Source organism: Megalopta genalis, chromosome 11 (genome assembly GCF_051020955.1).
Source record: "Megalopta genalis isolate 19385.01 chromosome 11, iyMegGena1_principal, whole genome shotgun sequence".
NCBI lineage: Eukaryota > Metazoa > Arthropoda > Insecta > Hymenoptera > Halictidae > Megalopta > Megalopta genalis.
The window spans coordinates 1850541-1870836 of NC_135023.1; the positions used below are offsets into that span (position 1 = coordinate 1850541).

Consider the following 20296-nt stretch of genomic DNA (forward strand, 5'->3'; position numbering starts at 1 on the left):
TCTTCTTTGAGCTTCTTCACATGTCGCGAAGTAAAGATATTTTTCTATCAGAAAGTATCAGTGCACATTTCTTTTTACATCCATTTCCAATACATACATTTTTTATTCAAAGCGTATTTATTCGTGGCGTTGAATATAATTTTCATCTTTTATCTTTATCTTTATATGAAGGCTACGAATAGATTTGCGGATAACTTTTGCCAGAATTTTGAAGATTCAAACTTTTACATTCTTGAATATACCTTCATAAAGCAGAGATTGAAAACAATTATGACATCGGTTTCAGTTCGTGAAAGAATTATGGAGAATCCAAAAATTCTCATCAAACAGTTTCCATTGTTTAATGATGGAAATAAACAAAAAGCACAATACCGCGTATCCAATTAAATAATGATATTTTATTCGAAGTATGCACACGTGCTATTTTATGTCCTTTATATCCGTTTATGTAACTGCGACAGGCTGACTAGAACGCGCTGTTTGACCCATCAATTGAAACAAAAAACTCAACGCACACAAAATAACTGCCGAGTAGCGACGATGTCTTCGAGCACCAAGGAGAAATGTGATAGTTGAATGCCGACATTTAAAATCGATATTATGTATATAGGTCCATAACTGTTAATTTTCAGTTCTGTATGATAGCCAGATAGGATTAGTATGTCACTTACTGTGCCCATTAAAGTGGCGTCTGAAGTTTTCGATAAATTATATGATTTTCTATGTTGATGTCTTTTATGTTGTTGATGTCATATATGTTGATGTCTTTTACATAACTACTAATTTTATTATAATTGAAATATATAAGGAACATAAAATATTTAACAAAATATAAATAGTAGTTTTCGATCGAGTTACTGTGCCTTGTAAGAATGAAAAGTTTACTACTGCGTGCTATTTGAGCCGTTCAGTGCATACATCGATTAACTCCACTTTCTGAAAAATCTTAAATTTATGTGTCAAAGCACTTGCTATAGTCATAACTTTTTATATTTATAATAACTTCCCTGTGTAATAAAAATTAACACCATTAAACGGCAACATTTTTTTGGCCATTGAAAAATAAGTAATTTATTTCAGAAGTCATTTTGATTAACTCCATACCCTAATGTAATCGTTGCTTTATTGTCATGCATCAACGCTTTGTTTTAAACAGCCGAAGATGCTTTCCCCCCTCTCAATAATATTGGTAATAAAATCGCATCGACAAACAGATTAAAAAAAAGCGCAATGCAAACGGTAGTTAGTATAACAGTGATCTCGCACGCTGAATGTTACTGTCTACTTCACCATTACTGCACGGCCTACATATTTTCTTGGTCTTTTCATCATTACTCCCAGATTGTTTTTAAAGAAATAAATATTATACCGTTATAACCAAGATGAGTGAGACTAATAACAACGTGGATGACGAAAACAGTGATGGTTCTTCAATACGATTTATTAACAGAAAGTGTGGTTCAAGAAGACGTTTATCGTTTTCCTCGGATTCATCTGATTGCAACAGTACAAATTTCGCAACAAACACGTTGATTGGGAGGAAAAGAAGTTGTAATCCTGATAAATGGACACGAAATTTACAAAAGCATAACAGAACAAAAGGTTTGGCATATAGGAATAGGGGAGGAAATTTAATACCTGCAAAAACATTTGTCGATATAAAATGCAGATGCCGCCAAAAGTGCAACCAAAAAATTTTTTCAAATGAGAGAGAGACTGCCATGAAGGCATTTTATAGATTACATAGTCAGCTTGACCAAAATATTTTCTTAAGAGGTTGTATTAAAGTCAACAAAATAAAAAGAAGGCGCCCCACGAATGAAACTAAAGAACGAAGATCACATTCTTTTACATATTACTTTCGAAAAGACACACGTGATATTCTCATTTGCAAAAAATATTTTAGAGACACTTATCAGGTGAGCGATGGGCGGATATACAAATGTTGTCCTAAAGAACAAGTTACATCTTTGGTTGATACCGTAGTCACTACACTAGAGCTCATAATCCAAGACGACAATATTTAGATCCTGACTTAAATATTAAGAAGATGTGTGAACTATACGTCACAGAATGTGAAAAGGAAAATGTAGTACCAGTGAAAGAAAAGTATTACTATAATGTGTTCTCTACAAAATTTAATTTACATTTTAAACAACCATCAAAGGATACGTGTCAAAATTGTGATGCTTTGCAAATAAAAATTCAATCCTCAGACGGTGAGGCAAAGAAGATGGCAGAAATTGAAAAGGAAACTCACTTAGAAGAGGCTAAACGGGCTCGCAGCCAAATGGCTGCCGACCGAATGGCAACATCAGAAAAAGTTTTCTTATTTTCTTTCGACTTGGAAGAAGCTTTGTCCTTTCCCAAGCTGACCACATCCGTAGCTTATTATAAGCGTAATTTATATGTTTATAATTTCGGATGTCATGAATTCATTAAAAATATAAGCCACATGTTTGTTTGGCCAGAAACTGAAGGATCTCGTGGGTCTCAAGAAATTTCATCTTGTCTAATAAAGTACATAAAGACTTACGCTACAAACTTTGAAAAAATAATAACATATTCGGATTCGTGTACCGGGCAAAACAGAAATATTAAAACTGTCTTAAGTTTATTGAAACTTGTTCAGAGTACGGAAATAAGAGCTGAGTCAATTGAAATGAAATTTTTGGTAAGTGGGCACAGCTATTTGCCTAATGACTCAGATTTTGCCATTATTGAGTCACGTGCGAAAAAAAATCAAAACATTTTTTCACCAGATGATTGGTACAATATAATCAAAACATGTAAAAAGAAAGCTCCATTTCATCTAATCCAAATGACCCACCAAGATATTTTTTCAACAAAACCTTTAGAACAATCAATCATTAACAGAAAAGTGACCGTCACAGGCTTTCCAGTAAATTGGCTTAAAATACGCTGGATAAAATTAGAAAGGTCCAAACCCCATCTCATACAATTCAAATGTGATTATAATGAAGATACAGAATTTAAAGCCATTAATTTAAGAAAATCTGTATCAGGTAGACCGCAAAGTTTGAAAAATATATATCAGCCTTTATTATATCCTAAAGGCAGAACTGTGACAAGGGAAAAATGGAGAGACATGATGGACCTGCTAAAATACATTCCTCCTGTTGAACATGATTACTATAAAAACTTGACAACAAATCGAAATGACGAATCCTCACATCCAGCTGATGAAGAAGACATTATTTATAATATTTCTGATGAATTAATTACAAATAATATAATATAACAGAACTGTGAACATTCATGTTTATGCAAAAGCTGTAATAAAAATATATAATAACTAACTTTTTCTGTAATAAAAAACTTAAAAATTTAAAGACTGAATTTAACTTTACTACTTTTTTTCAGTTGCCAAATTGATTAACTCCACCAGTCACATAAAAGCTGTAACATTACTGACGATTATTTTTTGGCTATTCTTTCTTATTAATTTTATACAGCGTCAGATGAAAGCTATATCTGTATTTATGCACTCTACATTATATGTGTGAATCTATATTATAACAGGAATTTTAGAAAACAATGTACATCGTTTCATCGCGTTTCTCAACTTTTTCTTTTATGGAGTTAAGCGATATGTGCACTGAACGGTTCATTTACTGAGCCTTTTCTAGTTATCATCTGCACACTCATCTAATTACTATATGTCAATCTCTGTGCACTGATCTAATCACTATAAAGAGTGCTAGGTAAATACTAAAGTTCGAAAATTGTATGAGCTTTGGGTATCATAATTTATTACACATGTTCAGTACAATCACGTATAGCGTATACACATTTCACGGACAAAAAAAGTAATCTTAAATGTAACACGTAGTTTGCTATAAGAGGGCTCAGTCTAGACTGTTTTTCTGCAATTTGGTAGAGTTTTTTGAATATAATAATTTATTTTTTTGTTTTGTGGAAAACATGATTTTTGTATTTTTTTTATCTTTATTTGCAAAGTGATTAGTAAGTCTTTTAACAAAATCAGGAAAGAAGGAAATTCTGCGGCTGGAAGAAAAAACACTGAATGTCACATGTTTTCACTTTCGAGATGTTTGTCCTTTAAAGTTCTTACAGAAACCAATTCCTTTCTTGGTTTTCCATTTATTGAGCTTATCGTATTTGCATAAACTGAAATTTCTTGAAATTGTAACATGTTGCGGTATTCTCTACAGTCACTGAATTATGCCGCGAGATCTAGGACGCTCGGAGCGTGGGCTGAGTCGAATGGTGCCGGCCCTGAGCAACGGCGAGTGCGCGTAGGGTTTGTGCGTCGTGCCGAGCCGTGAGTCTGGGGAGTGGGGAATGCCTCGTTTCTGGCTGAGGAAGCGATCTGCCGAGAACGAGGATCACTGTCGCGTAGACCGTAGCGTTGGGTATTTGGAAGAAATAAGTGTAACTGTGACAATTCGAGCCGAGATTAATTCATACGAAATGAAGGAAGATAGCCGCTAAAGACCATAGGGCAGCAGGCGAAATAATAAAGGACAGTGCTGGCAACAACTGGCAGCGACCGTTCCAAAGATATGGCAAGACTAGTGACCGGCCAGAAGCCGCATTCGTAACTGGGAATGTCTGATCAGTTTTTCGGTAAGTCTCATTATCAGTACGAATTTCTTCATTTACATTTCAATGGCTCGGACACCTTCTCTCGGATGGGCTAATTATTCGCCAGTGCAAATTATTACACGCCACGTGCGTTACGCATATGGCGTCTCGAGAAAGCTTGCGAAACTGGAAGCACGTGTCTTCCACGTGGGCAATCGGTTCTTGCGGATATATGGCGTCGCGGCCATATTTATTTATATTAATATTCGGACAACTTTTAAAACGCCATAACTTGCTTAGAACTGGACTGAACAACTTGAATTTTGTTATTGCTTAGAATGATTAAAGAAAATAATATATGACGAAATATATATAACGATGATTTAAGAAATGCATTTCGTAGATCTCGGTAATTTATATGCATGTTGAAAATTTCAGCGGAATCGGTTGACTTTGGTATAAGCGGTAAACAATTAAAGATCGCAAAAATCGCAGTTTTGTCCTGATTTTTAATATTTCTGTCCAATAATTGTGAGAAAGTTGCTGTTTTAAAATTTGTTTAATGCTCGTAACTATGACCTTGCGTTAACTGATTTCGATGAAATTTTCGGCATGCATGTAACTTATCGAGATCTACAATTCCTAATATATTTTCTTTGCAATATGTAAGCTTATTTTCTAATAAAATGTCGCTTTATGGGCATGTCTTGTATTTATTTCTTTATTTCTAGATATCTGAAACTGTTTCTTAAGTTGTTTAATGTAAGTATTGTATAACATACTGTATAGCGTACCTGATTATACATTCACTTCAGATTGATCCTCTATAACTTGAGATATTATTTTATTGTCGTTAAGAATATGAAATCCTTTATCATTTCCATCATTTTTAATCACATTTTCTACATCGCACTCTACGCAGTGCGAAATGCACCTTGAGACATTATACATATAACTTTGTGATTACGGTTTGTTCGCTATCTGATCTTTCATGCAAAGATGAATTACTTTCACCCACTTTTAGAGGTTGTTATTCATTTTTATTCCTGTATTCGTGTTTGCTGCATCATCTTCTTTGCATTTTAATATGTTATCTTTATAATTTTTTTATGATATATACAGTAAATCTACCAATGTTATATTTACGAGACAAGAGATTAATTGTTTCTGAAGCGTCTATTAATTTCAAATTTTTCTTCAATACAAAGCACCACTCTTTTTCTCTTTTCGTTTGATTTGTGTGAAGACGTAATGAGAATATAGTTTCTGGACGAATCACATAGATACAAGTAACTGAATTAAATCGTTACTTATCTTACATTCTATGCAGGAAGACTATGCTAGAATTTCTAACTAAGAAACAAAAACAGTGTGTTGTATAATGGGTATGTCGCGTAGACTGGAGTTGGATAAGAGGAGCATCGTTCCTGACATCCAATTGTTGGTAACGGGTTACTATGTTGGATAAACACAGTCCAGATAAACGGTGTTTTACTAGTTCTTGTACTAGTTGTTCTGTCATTAGTATTTATTTAAGATTGATGTCGTTTTTAAATCTCTATTTTATACGATTTTAAGATTTGTTTATAGTATGTATTTTTTTTTGTTGCAACTTGAATGTCCGAATTATATATAATATATATTATATATTATCAAATATTTCAAGATTTAATGAAAAGTATTTGTTTAATATAATGTTTTACAAGTAGTGTATAAACAAGGATTCGGACCTGGACAAACTAATCTAAATTGGAATCGAAATTGCGTAGGAACCGTATTTTATTAGGCTTCCCTCAATTTATTTTCTTTATTACATCACCGCCCAATGCTTCATCCTGTAGCAAATGATAAAATGTCATGGTTAATAGTAAATCAAAGACCTATGCATATAAACTGTGAATCGTTTAATAGAGTTCGATGATGTACCTGCGCTGTTGTCTGTTTTTGAGTTGAAGTAAATTACCTCTCAGATGTTATACCAACAGAACTTTTATGATTTTCATTATTTTTATCGGTTTCTTTGCTTTTGTTACATGCTCCACTGCCATTAGCTTTATCTGTTTTTTCCGCTTCTTCTTCATCGTTACTACTACTGACAATAACTATTATCTCGTCATTATTGAAGGGTTTTACCGGTCTATTAGCAAATAATGTTTGCATCTATAAAATAGCATGCGATTATCCAATCTGTCAAATCTGATAGTATATTATCATTTTTAAATGAGTTTGTTTGCAAGTATACATATACTTCTGTCTTTTCTTTTTGTGCTTCCTCCTTTCTCTTATCACAATAATTTTTAATTTCTTTCCTGATATTTCCAATATCTGCAGTTGTTTCAGTAGTTTCCAAACATAGCACAAGTTCTTTTATTTCACGACTATATGTAAAGAATTAATTGTAACAATACAATCGAGCTTATAATGGCAAATCAATATTTTGAAATATTACATTGTATATGCTTGACCTCTGTAGGTTATTAAAAGCGTTAGTGTTATTTTTGTTAACAAATTTACCTAATGCTTTATTTAGATCATTCACTGTTAGTATTGTTCATAGGTTTTTATTTTCAACCAAACTGGTGTCCTTTTAGTTTTGCTTGTATGTGGTTTCCACAAAACCTTAATTCTCCTAGTTAAAAAACCAAACACAAATTTTACCTTCGAGCACCTTGTAGAATATCGCAATTTTTGTTTACCTCAGTATAGCTCATAATGTCAGTCGTATCCTGGAGTACTTACCGGAACTTCTTGTTTTACAGAATACAATTAATTCGTGAGAATTAGCAACTTTATCACAATATTTCTGTGCCAATCTAAAATACACATATTACTTGTATTCGTTAATATACTAATAGAATCTTACCTGGTCGAATCGAACCGTTCTTTATCTTTCAAGTAAATTACTTTCAATCGAATATACGGCAAGACCGGTTGCTTCGGATGATTTGACAATTGTTCCGCGGTACTAGGAATCAATTCATTTTCTATGCGTCGGTCGACGATATTAAAAACTGATTCTGATAGCAATCTATCATTGTTACTTTTTATATTTGTATCATTAAGGACCAGAGTGTCAAACACAAATGGTCTAACGGTTTTTAATTTCAATTTCTTCAACTTAAACTTATTACCGTTTACGCTAAGTATGACAATGTGTTTGGCCTTTGATTCGCCTTCGCATAAAGAAATCGCAATCTGTAAGTGCGTTTCTTAAGCAGTAGTTTCTTATTTTTCATGCATCATAATTAATAAATAAATCTAAAAATATACCTGTTTGAGAAATGTAGTATTGTCTTTTAGAGTTAAACACGTGTGTGATACAACATTCCTATTCCCCTCCCCACACGACAAAGTCAACAAAAGAGGGAAGGTGGGCTTCCGAAGTATATCCACGTTTAAGACATGGTGCACGTTTTTTATGTAAAACAAACAAATTAAAGCATTTCACCTATGAATGAAAATCATTTGCAATAAAAAAAAATGGAAAGACCTCTCAATACATATATGGATCTCATAAGTTCACCTTAAAATCGTTCAACATCCGTATTAATTTATCATCGTTCATGCAGCTTAAACCAAAAATTGCAACATGGGTATTACCCATTTTTATCATCAGTGGAGGAATGATCATTTTAGGGGTGGCTGTCCATTTTCCAAAATAATTTATGAAACCAGACACAGACAACAAGTCCATTTGGCCCATTTATTCCACAACCTATAATTTTGATTATAATTACTAATGGCTGAATCAATGTTGAAAAATCACTGTACTTAAACTATTGATATTATATTTCTTACTTGGATGGTCGTTTTTCCCGTGAATGGAAAATATTAGCATGTCAATATTAAAATTTGGATCCTAAAAATTTACAGTTTTAAAGGTACAGTGTGGGAATGTTAATTCTGGCTCGCTCAAAAATTGGATGTTAATTGCTCTGATGAAAAAACAATCATTAATATTTGTCGTACTTCAAATACCATCTTATATTGATATTATCATATCTTGCTAACCTGGGACCCATACAGTATTTATTTAACAATTCCATACATTTTAATTCATCAGAAGTTGTTGGTTTCGCATCGTGAAATAAATCTCCACAATGAAATATAAGGTCTACATTTTTTTCCTTGCTACATTGAAGTATTTCTTCAAAAGTATTAATGCTCTCATCCGATGACTCTCCTGCTTGTATAAATTAATTATTTGCAGTATATATGTGCGTGTGTTGCTGTCAATGGTCATGATGCTACCACTGAGTAACCACATCAATGGCCTTGCCATTTTTTAATTACTGTAATGTCTCCAGTTACATTTCGAAATATGTATTCTTCGATGCATTCTCGGCATCGACTAGCGTTTGATGTTTCCAGGATTACAGAACCATATCCTTCACAATGACAATCTGCCTCACTTCTGTGGTTTCCTGCGATGATATGCCAGCAGCCTTCAGGAAATAATTCTCTTTCTTCTGCTGCCACTCGAGACCAACATTTTTCACACAATTTGTATTCTTCAGCTTCAAACACGAGTTGCATTTTCCTTATACATTGGCATATTAAGAGATCCTCGTGCACCTCTGGATAATCAGCGGGATTTACTTCATCCTGAAAGTGATTCCAATTTTTAATTTGTGTCGGACGAACTATCGAAGACGAAGGAGTGTTTTAATTTATCCTGATGTTTCGCGATTAGGTGTCCGGTCGCATCTGTTTTTAAAATTGCATTATTTATATCCGACATCTACTATCTCGTATGGCCCGATGTAACATGGATCGAATTTACTTGTTTCAGGTTCTTTTTACACATGGACGTATTACTCCACCATAAGTTATGTCGGATTAGCTCACTTATCGTAATTCCCGAAGATTAATTCGTGGGGTGTGAAATTCGTAGCTTCGTGGACGGAGGTATTTATATGAAATCATGGCAAATGGTAAGTAGAGGTCCCATTCTTCATATGACTCGATGTATTGTTTTAGATGTTCTGTTAATACAATATATGGCTCCTTTTTAACGATCCATCTCGGCAACATGTAGCATTAGTTTCCCAAGAAACTAGTGTTTTCATCTATCGAAATGGATTTTGGTGTCTCACGTATTGCAATGAAATGACTCGCGGACGCGTCAGCTATTATCATGGCTTTAATATCTGATAAAGCAACTGCTAACCAATACTTTTTTAAATTGTCTCGCATAGTTAAAATGTAGCGATTTCCATTGATTGTTTTTGGAAGTAGTCCAAATGTGTCGATGGCAAGTTCGTCAAAAGGTTCCAGAGATGTGTCCGTAATAATCACGGGTTGACGGGTTTTGTTCTGATAAGTGAACGAATGAATTCTTGTGAATCTTTTCTCATTTCGGGGCAGTGATATTTTTCTTTTAACCCTTTCGGTACGGAGGACCTGGCCGCGGTTATACATTCGTGGAACGAGGAAGTTTTTCGCAAGAGTGGTTGCTCTGTCCGACAGCGTAAACCGCGAAAACATGTTTTGCGGCATTCATAGAAATCTCGAGCGTGATTGACACTAAACTTTTCATTCGGACCGCGACATCGGTGACTGACGCGGAATTTAACGTGTTTGAAAAACATTTCTAAAATGTTTATACTGCTTAGTCGTAACCTAAACCAATCCTCGGCAGAAAACCGATTTCGACGGTATCTTATCTCGCCGATCAGACGGAAGGACAGACAACAAAACAGGCATGGCGCTTAACGTTTTAAAATCATATCTTTTTCTTTACAGTACATTAATTAAAGTAAATGGCATTGATATAAATAATATGGTCCAATATTACAAAATTAAAATAAATAACAAAATTAATAGTGTAACATAATAAATAATAAAACTAATAGTGAAATATAATCAACGACAAAACTAATAGTGTAACTTGGTGTGATAGTTTTCGAAACAAGGGGAAACGCGCAAGCCCACATTACATTGTTCGCACTGATACTTGGATTCACGTCTCACACCACCAGCCGCACATACAACACATCTTCGTTTTCGATCTTTTTTCCCCGACTGATATATCGAAGGAAAATGTCCCCCTGTGAGCCGATGATATTCATGATTCTTGTGTTATTTTTCTAATATTTCCTTAATCAACTGAAGGTGAAATTTCGCCATTGGGATTTGTTTTTTTGTGGTGTGCTTATATAGGCAGTATGCGTTTTGGGCTTTAGAACAATTTCATTTTTTCTTGACTTCTTAGGTACTTCTGCAAATTCTGCGGTTTGGATAGTGAAAAGCATATAAAATTTCTTTCTATCAAACCATTTCATTGCAAACAGATTTTCAGATGAGCGGAACACTGCCTTTCCTTTTTTCAATTTATCAGTTATTTTAAGCATCTCTTTCCGTCTTCTTTGCACAGTGCCACAAGCGTTCGTACTTTTTTCGTGGGGTAGGTTGAACAATATGGGACTGGAAAACCAGTTATCCAGATAAATACAATAGTCTTAGTTGCCAACCCAATGGCCTTTGTTTAGAAAAGGTTGCAAAAGCGACATTACAAAGTTCCCTGGCTTTCCAATATATTGATATTCGGTAGCTACAGTAGCACTAGCCCCACAATAAATGATTATATCTTGGATATAATCCGTCTTGCAGTCACAAAGTGGGAATGATTTTATACCAAACCTACTCCTTTTCGAGGGAATATATTGTTTAAATGAGAGACGGCCTTTGTAGAGGAGTAGACTTTCGTCTATACATAACCGCTGGTATGGCTGAAATGCATTGATAAAAAGATGTTCGTAGCATTTCCACTACTTCATTTATTTTGTATAAACGATCAGCAGTGCGACCGACTATGTCCGTAAAATGCAACACTTTCAATAATGAAAAGTAGCGATCTCTACTCATAATTTGACTGAATATATCGCTTCGGAGAAGCTTATCTTTAGACCAATATTCATTTAAGGATAGCTTTTTGGTTCGCGTCATTAATAACGACGCAGCAATAAAACAATATAATTCATCCACTTCCATCCCTTCTGAACCCTTCTGTCGACACCAGTAATTGTTTGTTTTTTCCACAATAAATTTAACTAAATCTTCAGAAAAAAGTAGTCTGAAGTAATCCAAAATTCTCGACGAACGATTTAAATTGTTCCCAACTACTCCCGAATGATGTGGCGTAACATCATGAATTTTTGGACTGAGCTTCTTTGATGTCCATTTGATGCTAGAAGGAGTATCAATTCGTACTTCAGGCTCTTCTGCTTCTTCAGATTCTGAGGTGCTAAGTACACGTGCTCGATTGTTCCTCCTTTTGCGAAATGCTAAATTATATTGATTTTCTTCATCAGAATCTCTTTTGGAATCAATGATTTCTTTTATTCATTGTTCTCCTTTCAAGCGTTTTACACTCATCCTGAAGGGAACTAAATTCAAATTGTAAGTTATACATTAAAAAAATTAACGATATAAGCAAACATTCCAATTTGTTTTTCGTAGCTTATCTATATATTATAAAACATATATAATTAAGGCACGCTGTTGACTGTTACTAATTATATATTATAATGGAACGATTAGAACAGCCGGGAATTTTAAACACAGAATAGTAAAGTAATGTGTACTATAGAGAGTAATCATACCCACATAACTTTCCGTTGGTGCTGTTCACGGTGTCCACATAAAGTGCCCACATAACTTTCCGTGGATGCCGCCAATAGGCGGCGGTAGTACCGAAAGGGTTAATTGATTTAAGGTTTCCGTTACACCCTTGTGACCTGCGATTAATCTACTGCAAGCTTCTCCTATTAATTTTCATCGAATTTCATCTGCTGGTGTGACAATGTTATTCGTGTTCGTAGGTTGTGGCAAAACTGGGCTAATATCTGGTTCGTCTCCATCAGTTGAACTGCTGTTCTCCTGGGATTTAGATTCGCAATCAGGTATAGACTAAGTTATACTTGGTTCACTGATCTTGGCAGGTGAGATTATTGGTAGATGTAATGGCGTAGATGAGGCTCCTGGGAGATTGTAGATGAGTGGTGTTTGCATCATTGTTTCTTCTAATCTTGGCTTCGCTGTTATCACAGTTTCATCTATTGAATTGCGTTTGCAAAAGATGCTTGGGTCGTCGATTTGGTTATTTGGATATTTGGACGTTTGGCTCTCATCGAGAGTGTGGGTTGTGGATGTCTTAAATGAATTTAACGCTGTCTTAAATTCCCACGTTTTCGACGTTATGTTCGACGTTCTTTTCCTGTGGCTGAATGATTATTCTTGAGCGAATTTAAAGTACGTGAAAGATAAGCTATGAAAAATATGTCAGGAATGTTCTTCGTATGTCACACTTCCAGTGAGCATTTTCTATGACTTCAATCAACTTTCTACTTGACATTATTAAAACCCCAGAGTAACCATGAGAAGAAAATAAAATAAAACATTTGTCTACAAACTCCTATTAAAATTTGGACGAAACACGCAATAGAAATTACAAAAATATTAGTTTGTATAATTGCCTAAGTATTCTCCATGTTTTTTATTATGTTGACTTATATGACTAGACATTTTCGGAATAATAGAGAATGTTACCTTTCATCTTTTGTAATACACTGGTTTACACTAACCGATGATTTTCGAAAAAGGATTTCATAATTTTGGTATTTTAAATAATGTTGTACACATAATAAATCATCTCATAGGTGTACTTTAAAAGTAGCTGAAAAAATTCTTTTTAATGATAATATAATAATTTAAATCTCTGTAGTTTCGGGAAAATACTCTTTATATTATACTATGTTGTAATACCACATAGTGTTTGTTTTAATTAGTTTTATTTAATCTGATCTTATTTTTATTAATAAATATTTAGCGTTATTTATGAAACTTACATTTATAGGATAGTAATGCATAAATGCCAGCTGAAAACGTGATCATTTTCTTATATCATTATACTCGAGGTAGGAAAGTTAATTCTTAATTCTATCAATTCAAACGAATTCTGCAGTATTTATGGAGTATTTTTTGTTTCCAATAGATCATTTTGGACATATGTTGCACAATGTAGTCATCGAGACGAGTTTTTATATTTTTTCGATCGGATGTACAATTTACACATTTTTGTCCCGATGTCGCGTTCAGTTATGGTTCGTGAAAGAAATTATTCGTAATAAGACTTAATTCTGTTTGTACTATGCACAGTATTGAACTATAAGAATTATACATATATCTGTTTGAACTGTTCAAACGAACACGGTAACATACAGTGTATTTGTATGTATGATAATAAGTTTGCTCGAAAAAATTTGAACGCAAATTGTTATATTAATTTTAATGTACAATTCATAACTCCTACTATCGTATAGTTTAAAGCTAACGAGAAGACTTTTGCGACGAACATGCCCGCACTGTTTATAGTCATCTCCTCGTCAAATCTGAATAGTGCATATAGCGGCTTGAGTACGAATCATGCATAATTAAAGTGTGGATAGTAAAGTATTATTATACTACTTTCATGCTTACTATAGCGAAGACAACCTGCAAAATTGACATCACTTTTTTCATCACTTTTTTAAATCGTGGGTTTAAACATCAATGTAGAGTATTATCAGAATCTGAATCATAATGTTTTATGTGAAATATTATATAATAGAATGAACCATCTACATCTCACAGTTGTATGTATTTACGTAACCGGAGGATGAAGTTTTGGAAATATGTAGTACCCGGGAAGGCTCATAAAGTGCAGAAATAAGTTAAATGTTCGACAATTTCCAAAATTACTAGTTTATTATTCTTCTCAAATTTCCAAATATGTTGCAAATGTATCTTTTCGTTGGGAAGGATGAATTGGAGGAAGGATTGGAAGGATGAATTGGATAGTGGACTGTATGGTAAAAAACGCTGGTGTAATAACGCTAAATATGTTTTAACCAATAAGATTCGTACAGAGGAGGTTATAGATGATATACAATAGAATGATGAAATGTGACGATGTGTCGTGAAGGTCATGAATGATACGATTAAGCGATCAATTTATGGCTACAAAGCTGTATCGAAATTTGCAAGCGCAATCGGTTGTAGCGAAGCTAGGCTGCAAGCGCAAAAGTATTACAAGCGTAACGTGAATCGCGTGCACAATAGCAGAGAAGAATTACAAGCGTAACTATATGTATCTACGTAACAGTAGCTGCTAACTCATGACAAATGAAAACTAACCACGGTCGCGGTGTGAGGGCCTATTTATTTCGTTGTGAATATTGAAAACTAAGCAGAACTGAATGTTCGTTACAGTGTACGATGGCAATGCCCTAACGAACAACGTTGCATGGGAAACGACGGAAAATAAATAATGGTCGCGCTAGAATTCTTATGCATCGATCCAAGTGATACCAGTAAAGAGGAGGTAATCGACTGGCGATTTAAAATTGATCGATTTGATTTTAGACACACGAGACTATTTTCTTCAGCGTACTGGATCTGTATTGGAAAATTTATAGTTGGGTCGGGTTGTTGCTTGACAAATTTCCAATATTCGGAATCAGCAACGGAATCGCCAACATCTAATTTCACCACAAATGAAGAGTTGCATTAAATGGAACATTCAGATTGAGAATACTCCATTTTTTATTACTGCAGAGCTGTGCATTCTTGGTAGTTTGCAGGTCATTTCTTGTACTCTACGCGCCCGAAATAACTAAATGAGTTTCTGTAGTGGTTATGATATAGAGGAAGAAAAGCAGTGCAACACCCACTCTTATGTTATTCATCGAAACCAAATTATTCGAAATGCATTAATGATACTACTGCAGCTTGGTTTCAGTAGTCGAAGAAAACTATGGCTGGGCTATTAATTATCTCATATCTTTCGATATTGGAGCGATGCTTCCCTAAGTATTAATTATAGGTAAATATAGCCATTTTCAAAGCATGTTCACAACTATCAATCTCAATTTCCAAAGTATTTGGAAATTTGGTTCCATAATTTCAAATAGTGTGATATACATAACCAGAAATGTAACCTGCAGTGGATACATTCTCAATAAACGGGCAACAAATATTAATCACATAATGAAAAATACCAAGATTGCACGATTCCTACTAAACATTCAAGTGGAAATTTAGAAAGCAGGAATTTGTTTGCTTGAAGATTTACGGCTTTAATCGTCACCAAAAACCGATTGGATCAATATGGAGATTGAGTGATGCAGTTTTCATGTCAAGATTCACGTCAGTGTTCAGCAGATATCTAGAAGACTGGTTCTTCTGCTTGAGACTTTGTATGGCGCGATTGCGGAAGTAATCAACAAGAAAAGGAAGACTACATTGATCTGAATTTCGATGTACTTTTGGAGCAAGGATTTGAGATTTGATGTTGGATCTTTCATACCGAACTTTCCTGAATTTGGTTAACAGTCTGAAACATTTACTTCTCGGGGTGAACAGGATCGGAAGTGATTGTGCGAAGTCGTGTATATTATCTATGAATCAAATTGTGCAGTAATGGCACTAAACGTCATGTAGAAGCAAACTTGAAATCTGAATCGGTAATTTTTATTTACACGTCATTATTTGCTGTTGCTTTCCATTAGTTAAAAACTTGCAACCATGTTTGGATAACAAGCAATACAGCTTCAGAGGATTGATTGCCTTGCTACTTATTTCTACATTCAAATCCTACTGTCACTAGAGATATTGCTTTCTTGAGTACGTTGATCAATTTACCGTCTGCTTCCGATTCTGACACGATTAAATCAAATACTCTAGATTTATAAAAATCCATGTTTATATGATCAATTTGGAACATTCATTCGATGAAATTGATAATGCAGATTTTCTAGTTGTAGCAAATTTTGCGAGGATATAACCTTGTTGTCTATTAAGTAAGCTAGAGTAGGTATGTCGAATCTTTTCGAGCAAACTCAAGCATTTATAGTATTACAGAGTTAATGCAATTAATAAACTTATTCCTGAGGTTTTTCATAGTAGTGTTATTGGTTTAAATAGGTCTATGATTTATATCGAACAGTATTTATCGCAGTTATTCTTGTGAAATGGAATCGCGTTGTATATTATGTGTTTGAGTACGAACGCTGTGTATTTCGAACCTGCAATTTGGTACTATCACTGATTGTGAGACACTGCATTGGTTTAGGTTGAAGTACGGAAAAGACTCGGCCAGGAAAGTAATTTTTCATTCTTATTGGAGGTTTTGTAAACGTTTTTAAAAAAGACAGAAATGGTAAATGTTTATTGTTTACATAACAGTGCAATAGATTTCTCGCAATATTTTGGGTCGTAACATTCCAATTTCAAAAAATCCTTCTCGCTAACATTGTTTCTATGTGAAATGAAGTTATTTGCATAATTTGGGCTTGATCGAGTTTCGGAAATGCGTTCGAGACTAGTTTCGGAATGACAATATTTTTTAAGTAATTTTGACATTTTCGAATTTTGTGAACCTCATAGATTATTTAAAACATTATATTTTATTTAGGACAGTAATTTAAATTGTTAGAATATTCAAAAATCTTATTTCTCTATAATCAAAAATAATAAATTATCTTTGATATAATTAATCAAGTTAATGCGAATGAACTCCTGGGGCGAATTTTACTTCTCTATTATATCGTATTCTATAGATGCTATTTTTATCGTTGCTATATAGGATGCTCTTTTCTACTGGTACGTTTCGAAATGTGGTTCTGATGTTTTCATGACACTCAACAACTATCTGCTACCATCACGGAAGTTGTCGAGTCGTCTCATCGGATACAGATAACGGCTTTGATTGTGGTAGGCTTCAGCGAGGTTCGTCGTGATTTGGTAGAATGACATCATCCATTGGTTCGTTGAATTCCAAGAAATTTCTGAGAATTTACCTTGTCTTGGTACTGGAATTTTAAAGTCTAATGAACATTCGTTGATACGTAATACATATGTGGCATTATTGTTAATTGTACCGTTATTTGTTAATTAAATTTAGATCTTACATGTGCAATTTTCAATTTGTTAGTGTGTACTATACGTAGATTACCTCCAATTAGTATTTCTATTCGGCAAGATTTCTACAACTTTGTGTGGACTACTATATTGGTTACAAAATTTTCCTATTTTAGACTCTTTCATAAGTTAAATTAAATCTAATGGTTCATAAACTTCTTTAATTTGCAAATTTGAATTTTGTCGTCGTTTTCTATTTAACATTTCATCATGATTTTTAGGACTAGAATTTATTATATCGTTCGTCGATAATTGTTCGACAGGGATTTCAGGTTGTGACGGTGCTTCTTGAGCTTCGGGAGTTGGGATGCGTAGATTATCTTCTCTTTGAAGATAATCAATATTATCGTTTTGATAATCTTGAGAAGACAGATTGACATCGAAAGTTAATGGTTCGCTATTGTGTTCGTCGCGGCCTAAATCATTTTGCGGGATATTTTCGGAGGGAACGTTCTTTACGGCAGACTTTTGAATGTCGTTCGCGCTGAAATTTTCGAGGAACTTTACATCGCGCGCGATTTCTACCCGTTTTGCATCCTTATTTCATATTCGATATCCCTTCGAACATTCGGAATACCCGACGAAAGTCCCCTTTCGCGAAGGTGGTTCAAACTTCCCTTTATTCGGATCGTTATTTAGAAAGTAGTAAAGCCTCTCAAAAGGAGATTTTCTGGCTGTAGCTCTTGACGGACATCGATTACGAATATGATTCGCCGTCGATACGGCTTCTGCCCAATAAGATCGCGGTAGACCGGATTGCGCGATTAGACATCTCGCCGTTTCTACTATCGTCCGATTCATCCACTCGGCTACCCCGTTTTGCTGTGGATTGTATGCGACCGATAACCTACGTTTAATCACGTTATCGCTTAAGAACTTATCAAACCGCGAATTTATATACTCCTTCCCATTATCCGATTGTAGGAATTTCATCTTGCGACCGGTCTGATTTTATATATAGTTCTTGAATTCTCGGAACGCATCAAATACTTGGTCCTTTGACCTTATAAACCGAACTTCGCACCACCTAGAATAATCGTCAATGAACGTGACGAAATATCTGTTACCTGCGTGTGAGTGCGTTCGCATGGGGCCGCAGACATCGCTGTGAATTATTTCTAAGACTTCCGTCGCACGCTTCGATTGTTCCGCAAACGGCGTTTGCGTCATCTTATTTTCGATACAAATTTCGCAACACAATGTCCGTTTAAAATCTTCAACGTTGCCACTCGGTATGATGCACTTCCGCCTCGCTTCCAGTAGATCCTGTTGATTTAAATGTCCAAGCCGCCTGTGCCATATCTCGAGCTCGTTGTTCCGTTGCGACTTCGCTGCGTCCTCGTCTGCTGCCATGGCCCTGTGTGTGGACCCTTTTTTCGTCACGTAATATAGGCCATTTTTACGAATGGCGGTCAAATTGTTATTGCCTTTACCATCGATGACTTTGGCTTGATCTTTTGTGAAAAGCACTCTGTATCCACGATCCGTTATTTTCCCGACCGATAACAGGTTCGTTCTTAGGTCCGGTACTTGCAGAGCGTCTTCTAGCGTCAAGTTCTTTTCTGAACCCCTTTCATCGATAACTACGCGCAAAGTTCCACTCGCGTTAATGTTTGTCGACGCATTGTTTGCAAGATTTAATTTTCCATGCAGCCTTTTGTCGATATATTCGAAGCTATTTAGATCCTTGCACAGGTGAGGCGTGCTGCCACTATCCGTCGCTCACCCCGTTATTCACTCGTGTTATTTCGCATTTTTGCCCGAATTCCGACGTTGTGTAGAAGGAGATATCGCTGCTAGCACCTTTAGCCGAGTGTCTCGTGTTTCTACCCTTGCGGCACTCGGATGCTATATGGCCGAATTTCCGACATCGAAAACATTTCGGTTTTGAGCGGTCGTCATCGGTATATTTTCCGCAGCTCTGTTATAATTATTTTTCCCATAATTTGGTCTTACACGTCTTCCGGCAACCATAGCGTTAGGCACTGTGTCACACGATTCATTTTTGCGTGCGTCGCTTTCTTCGATGATCTTAATTCGAAGAGTATCGGGAGGTGGCAACTCATCACGCGACTCAATTGCACAGCGTAAAATTTCGAAACTCTGTGGCAAACTATACAGCAACAAAATTGCCAGCAAATCTGCGTTGATATCCACGTCCATTTCGTGTAGTTTGTCGACAGCATCAAAGAATTTCCTGAGGTGTTCGCGAACATCTTCGCCCTCGTTCATGCGCGTAGCTTTACGCGCAGGCCCCCGTGATTGATAGATCTGCTCGAGTTTCCGCCATACCTCGTTCGATGTTCTACAATCCTTTATTTGTTTTAATTCCGACGGATTGATCGACAGTATTATATCAGATTTTGTCTTTTTTTTTTTTTTTTAAAGTAAGTTTATTTTTCTCATTTCAGTCATAATATACAGAGAATAATCCTACTTAAAAATACTTTTAACATTAATAATAAAAATTTTGATAGCCATTAGTTATCAATTTGGATAAACTCTATAGCTAGCTATGGTAATATGATATGTTTTAGGCACGTTATTAGGGCGAGAGATTTATATGCTATCAGTCTTGTATCGTTAGTTGTTAGTAAAAGAAAAGGAAGAGTCTTAAAAAAACTTTTACCATCTATCTTAAATATGACTTAGGCTAATTAAAACATAAATAAATAAGGCAGTAGGTGTGGGGTGAGGAGTTGGGATGGGTGGGTTAGGGTTCGGAGGATCTATTTACAAGGGAACTTAAAACTAATGTTGCTGTTAA

The 20296-nt window shown here is 35.1% G+C and overlaps 1 long non-coding RNA gene across 1 annotated transcript in view; it reads left to right on the top strand.

The window, feature by feature from the left end:
• Nucleotides 1-4327: 4327 nt before the first annotated feature.
• Nucleotides 4328-20296, top strand: part of LOC143260250 (uncharacterized) — a 34759-nt gene continuing 18790 nt past the window's right edge. Inside the window, exons 1-2 of the long non-coding RNA XR_013034384.1 lie at nt 4328-4611; nt 9362-9503. This is a non-coding gene — a long non-coding RNA (uncharacterized LOC143260250). The remainder of the gene's footprint in view (nt 4612-9361; nt 9504-20296) is intronic.